At 46.7% G+C, this 6,582-nt stretch overlaps 1 non-coding gene and 1 pseudogene across 1 annotated transcript; both read right to left on the bottom strand.

Moving 5' to 3' along the window:
- Positions 1-306: 306 nt before the first annotated feature.
- LOC115857031 (4-hydroxybenzoate polyprenyltransferase, mitochondrial pseudogene) lies at positions 307-898 on the bottom strand (annotated as a pseudogene).
- Positions 899-5,917: 5,019 nt separating this feature from the next.
- LOC115857051 (U6 spliceosomal RNA) lies at positions 5,918-6,024 on the bottom strand. Its single transcript, XR_004041097.1, has one exon. It is a non-coding gene; the product is annotated as a U6 spliceosomal RNA (small nuclear RNA).
- Positions 6,025-6,582: the final 558 nt, after the last annotated feature.

Raw genomic sequence — 6,582 nt, 5'->3', positions numbered from 1 at the left:
AAGTGCCCAAACTCACATAATTCCTGTAACTGCAGATGAGAATTATAATGAGAAGCATGCATTAACTTAAAAATACTGCAGGCGATGGCAAATCCTGACGAGTTCCCGGTTTCCGTGACAGGGTAAGAACTCGACTAGTACATACTTGAACTAAAATCCAGGCAAAAATGCTCTAAAACTTCATCTACTGGTTTGTAATTCATTAACATATTGTAAGACTGTTATTCAGATCCAGTTATGTGGTAATAAGACCTGAGAGTGTTTTGTAAAAGTTTATTTTAAAAATCACCACATAAACTTAATTTGCTAATTTTCCATTCTATTATCTGTATTTTTCTTTGTTTCACCTGTCTCCTTTTCTTTCCACAAATTCCCAAGGACAATCCCTAAAAAAAGTATTAGTCCTATTGTTCTTTTGGAGGTGAATTTATCCCAACACTCCTCAGGTCTGTGCATGTCCAGAGTGTAAATCTGGTGAGCCAGATGGGCTCCTGCTGCAGCAGCCGGAGCAGTGTGGTAGGGCACAGTCTGACCGTTGTTCGCTCCCACCAGGCTCAGCACCCCCAGCATTGCCACACTGAAGCCACCGAGCCACTGCTTAGTATCTTCACAGAACAGCACTGCCATGGACTTCAGCGCGATCAGAGCATCATCTGTCTTGTCCTGACGAGCCTAGATAGTATCTTATATGAGTCCACATAATCCCAGAAAAATAAAGAGGGAGGCAAACAGATGGATCACAGGAGCCCTTGATAGCAGACCATCCAAGTAATGCTCCCCAATTAAAAGTCAACCCCAAGGCTAATTGAGGCCAGTGTGTAATTCTCTTCATTAGCGGGTAGGTGATGACAAGAAGTAGGGATGCTGCTCCAAGAGCTATACTGTAGTAATTCAGACACAGAAGAACACCTAGTGCCAAGTTCAGCTGTCCCCCGAGAAAAACAGAGGACTGAAAAGTTGAAATGTCTCCAGCAGCTATTGGGTGACTTGCTGTTCCTGGAACCTTTTTATCATAGTCCTGGTCCCACATGTCATTAATAGTACAGCCTGCTTCACGCAGCAGAACAGCTCCAGTGCCAGAGAGGGATAACACGTACCAATCCGGAAAACAGCCTGGTTGGGCTGCCAAAGCAGTGCTCCGAGTACATGGCGGGTGCCGCAGCCAGGTTCCGATGGGCTTGTCCAACCGCATGAGGCACACGTGGGGCTGCAGACGGTGGGGCGCCGATTCACGACAGGCTCAGCCGACGCCCGCCCGGCCCCAGCCCCGCCGAGGGCCGCCAGTCTCCCGTGTGGAGCTCGCGGGCCGCGTGCGCCAAGGCCAGGGAGCGGCCTTGTGAGCCCCTTAGCCACGCCTGTGTCCTGGCCCGCGAGCCCCACGCCTCCCGCGCCCAGCATCGGGCCATGGAAGTTTTTAAAGGGAAAAGGGGAAGTGGCCTCAGTTACTTATTGAAATAGGGGATCAGACTTGTCACCTTCTCCCACTGCATGCAGGCTTGTCGACCTTTCTTTAGATGCTATCTTGTTCACACAGTTTGTTTGAGAGATTACTGAAGGGGAAGCTAGGGAGGAGATCTGGTCATCTGTTAATTATTTATTCTTCCTTTCTACTTCTTTGATCTATGGAAAGAACCAACAGGTTAGGCACGGTATTGTGTGATCAAAAGTTAGGAAAGTTGGTGGGGCTTCCCTGGTGGCACAGTGGTTGGGAGTCCGCCTGCCGATGTAGGGGATGCGGGTTCATGCCCCGGTCCGGGAAGATCCCGCATGCATGCCGCGGGGTGGCTGGGCCCATGAGCCATGGCTGCTGGGCCTGCGCGTCCGGGGCCTGCGCGTCCGGAGCCTATGCTCCGGGCCAGTGAGAGGCCTGCGTACCGCAAAAAAAAAAAAAAAAAAGTTAGGAAAGTTGGAGGCGCAGTGGTTAAGAATCCACCTGCCAATGCAGAGGACATGGGTTCCAGCCCTGGTCCGGGAAGATCCCACATGCTGCAGAGCAACTAAGCCTGTGCACCACAACTACTGAGCCCACGTGCCACAACTACTGAACCCGCGTGCCTAGAGTCCATGCTCTGCAACAAGAGAAGCCACCACAATGAGAAGCCCGAGCACCACAACGAAGAGTATCCCCCACTCACCACAACTAGATAAATCCCACGTGCAGCAATGAAGATGCAACGCAGCCAAATATAAATAAATAAAATAAATAAATTTATTAAAAAAAAAAACAAAGTTAAGAAAGGTGTGCTTGGGCCGGAGATGAGTAGAGCATGGGGGTGCCTGGCTTACGGTTAGTTAGAATATAGCTTAGCTAAAGTGACAAGACAAAAGGGGCCTCCTGCAGAGAGCTCTTTTTCCTGACAAGAGCTGCTTACATCTCCAGGTAGACGGCCTCAGAATTGAGTTGTTTGGTGTGGGGGAAATCTCCTCACATATACAATGAAAATTGGGTTCAAACTCAGGGACCCCCAGGGGCCTGCAGCCAGAGACCCTGGGACCTGGATCCACCCACCAGCAATCCAGCGCTAGCCCTAGGACCCCCACCAGTGGGCCAACACCAGCTCTGGGACCCCTGCACCCTGCAGCCAGAGATCCCAGGACCTGACTCTGTATGCTGGTGGACTGGTACTGGCCCCAGGACTTGGTTTCACCCACCGGTGGGTGGGCACCAGCCCCAGGATCACTGCAGCTCTGCAGCTGGCCTTGTCAGGACCCAACTAACACACCAGCCCCAGGGCTCTTTGGGCCCCAGCTGTGCCCACCAGCAAGCCAACCCCAGCTCTGAGACACCTTGCACCCCTCAGCCAGCCGCTCCAGTTTCCAGCCCTGCTCAGCAGTGGGCCAAGTCCAGCTTTGGGACATCCCGGAACCTGCAGTCAGCCATGTCGGGAACTGACCCTAACCGCCAGCAGGCTGGCAATGGACCTGGGAGCCCCAGCCCCACAGCTACTCACCCTAGAACCCCATTCTGTCCACCAGTGGGCCAGCAGTAGCCCTGGGACCCCCCTCCCCCAGGCTTCCACCGCCAGCTGCCTGTGACCCAGCCCTGGGAACCATGGCTGGCAGCCTCCGCACAAGGAGGGCCTGGCAACCAACTGGACCAGGGGCCAGCCACGCCTAGCAGACCACCTACATAGTCAACCCACCACAACGGAAGGACCCACGCAGCCCTCATGGACATAGGGGCACCCCTAGAGCACGTAACTCTGGTGACCAGAGGGGAGTGTGCTGCTGGGAGGCTTAGGACATCTCCTACAAAAGGCCACATCTCCAAGGTCAGGAAATAATATCAGTGTACCAGATACACAGAAATAAAAACAGCAAAATTAGGCAAAATGATGTGACAAGAGGAACGTGTTCCAAACAAAGGAACAGGATAAAACCCCAGAAGAAGAACTAAAACAAAGCTTGAGCACCGCAATGAAGAGTAGCCCCCACTCGCTGCAACTAGAGAAAGCCCACATGCAGCAACGAAGACCCAATGCAGCCAAAAAAAAAAAAAAGTTCAAGGTAAGGATCATAAAGATGATCAAAGAACTCGAGAGATGAATGGATGAAAACAGTGAAAAGTTTAACAAAGAGTTAAAGAGCCTTTTTATTTATAAAGAAGAACCAAACAGAGGTAAAGAATACAATAACTGAAATAAAAAATACACTAGAAGGAATCAAAAGTAGATTAGATGACAGAGGAACAGATCAGTGAGCTGGAAGACAGTAATGGAAATCACTGAAGCTGAACAGAAAAAATAAAAAGTGAGGACAGTTTAAGAGAATTTGGGACAACATCAAGCATGCTAAAATTCACATGATAGAGATCCCAGAAGGAGAAGAGAGAGAGAAAGGGACCGAAAATGTGTTTGAAGATAGAGTAACTGAAAACTTTCCTAACCTGGGAAAGGAAACAGACATTCAGGTCCAAGAAGCACAGAGAGTCCCAAACAGAATCAACCCAAAGAGAATCCCATCAAGACACACTGTAATTAAAATGGCAAAAATTAAAAACAGAGAATCTGGGCTTCCCTGGTGGCGCAGTGGTTGAGAATCTGCCTGCCAATGCAGGGGACATGGGTTCGAGCCCTGGTCTGGGAAGATCCCACATGCCGCGGAGCAACCAGGCCCGTGCGCCACAACTACTGAGCCTGCGCGTCTGGAGCCTGTGCTCCACAACAAGAGAGGCCGCGACAGTGAGAGGCCTGCACACTGCGATGAAGAGTGGCCCCCACTCGCCGCGACTGGAGAAAGCCCTCGCACAGAAACAAAGACCCAACACAGCCAAAAATAAATAAATAAATTACCAAAAAAACAACAAAAAAACCCCAGAGAATCTTAAAAGCAGCAAGGGAAAAGCAACAAGTTATGTACAAGGGAACTCCCAGAAAGCTATCAGCTGACTTTCCAGGTGATTGGAGGCAGGAAAAAGGTGAAGTACTGGCTGCTCTGTACAGGCATATCTGAGTTACATGCTTCTTCAGGGGTGCATGTTCAGAAAATGGTGGTGTTAGCATGATCTGAGGGTGGAGATTTTGGCCCTGACATCAAAAAGTCATCCATTGGACACTTGTACAGGCCCAGCAGGAGGGTCCATGGTGCCAGTCAGTTTGAACCTGGCAAGACTAACTCCATGTTCCTGAAAAACAAACTAAGTAACCGTTACTATAGTGACACTTGTGTCACAGGTGTTATCTGTTGGGGGTGGTTAAAGGAGTCTTACCATAAGCTATGTGTCTAAGCTATGTGAAGCTTGGAGGGTATACAATTTGCAGGAACATTTAAGACAAGCTTGATTGGTGAGGGCAGGTTATGGGATGTTACTAAGCAAGTTAGAGTGTAAGGGATCAAACTCTTGACTGCCCTCAGTTCCCACCTCACTGTGGTAGACATTTTCATAGGACATCCTGGTGGACTGGATACTTATTAATAACTAAATGGGATTCTAGTAATGTGCCAGTATCTTTTGACTTTTAAGATTGTTTTGTTATAAAGGATTCATGTTTGAAGACCAAGGGGTGGACTGTGTGAAAGGAAAAGCAAAATGGAGTTGCCATTGCTAAGAGAGCCTGGAGGCCATTAAGGAAGTGTGGCTTATACACATCTCAGCCTGGATGGAATCTGACATTTTGACCACTTACTGTCCTAATGGAGTCATTCAGAACATCTACCAGATACTCAAGATACTTATTAGACCCTTACCCTAAAATAACTCATGATAACCTATCTACTTATTGGACCCGACCCTAAAATAACTTGTGATTCCTTAAGGACAAATGTTTTCCAACTTGTGTCAGAGTTGATCACAATTCTTGCCAGGCAACTTTTAACTTTGTGGCTTTTTGCCTCTGTAAGCCGTGACTCTTCCTGGAAACACTCTTTTGGTTTTACTTGAATCTGTGTCTCCTGAATTGCAATTCTTAGGACGCCCAGTAAACTCGTTTCTTATTTACAGCCTCCTGCACTATTTCTTGGTTGACAACTGTGAAGCCGTGATTTATAATAAGAAATAAATATTTGATCCTCATCCCCATTTCTGGCACAGAGTTCCTAAGACTTTTTTGTTGTTGTTGTTGTTTTTTAAAAAATTGAAGTGTAGTTGATTTAGTGATACAATATCATGTTAGTTTCAGTTGTACAGCACAGTGATTTTATATATATATATATATATATATATATATATACTTCTTCAGATTCTCTTCCCTTATAGGTTATTACAAAATATTGAGTATAGCTCCCTGTGCTATACAGTAGGTCCTTGTTGGTTATTTTATTTTATTTATTTTTTTGCAGTTCTATAATTTTATTTGACAATCAGCAGTTAGTGTTCATCCACATTAACTGTAGATTTTTCAAAGTGGTGGCAGGAACATAGGTAACCAACGTATAGAGCTTGTTTGGTGAATCTTCATCTTCCTTATGTTTTCTGAACAAAAATATGGAACACTTCACGAATTCGTGGGTCTTCCTTGTGCAGGGGCCATGCTAATCTTCTCTGTATCCTTCCAATTTTAATATATGTGTTGCCAAGGCGAGCACTCTGCTTTATATATAGCAGTGTGTATATGTTAATCCCAACCTCCTAATTTATCCCTCCACCCCACCTCCCTTTCCCCTTTGGTAACCATAAGATTGTTTTCCATGTCTGTGAGTCTCTGTTTTGGAAATAAGTTCATTTGTATTATTATTATTATTTTTTTTAGATTCCACATATAAGTGATATCATATATATATATTTTAACATCTTTATTGGAGTATAATTGCTTTAAAATGGTGTGTTAGTTTCTGCTTTATAACAAAGTGAATCAGCTATACAGATGTACACATATCCCGTATCTCCTCCCTCTTGCGTCTCCCTCCCACCCTGCCTATCCCACCCCTCTAGGTGGTCACAAAGCACTGAGCTGATCTCCCTGTGCTATGCGACTGCTTCCCACAAGCTATCTGTTTTACATTTGGTAGTATGTATAAGTCCATGCCACTCTCTCACTTCGTCCCAGCTTACCCTTACCCTTACCCCTCCCCAGTCTTCAAGTCCGTTCTCTACGTCTGTGTCTTTATTCCTGTCCTGCCCCTAGGTTCTTGATAACCCTTTTT

This window comes from Globicephala melas, chromosome 19, assembly GCF_963455315.2.
Source record: "Globicephala melas chromosome 19, mGloMel1.2, whole genome shotgun sequence".
Taxonomy (NCBI): domain Eukaryota; kingdom Metazoa; phylum Chordata; class Mammalia; order Artiodactyla; family Delphinidae; genus Globicephala; species Globicephala melas.
The sequence above is the reverse complement of the archived record's forward strand: the minus strand, read 5'-3'. Positions and strand labels throughout refer to the sequence as shown.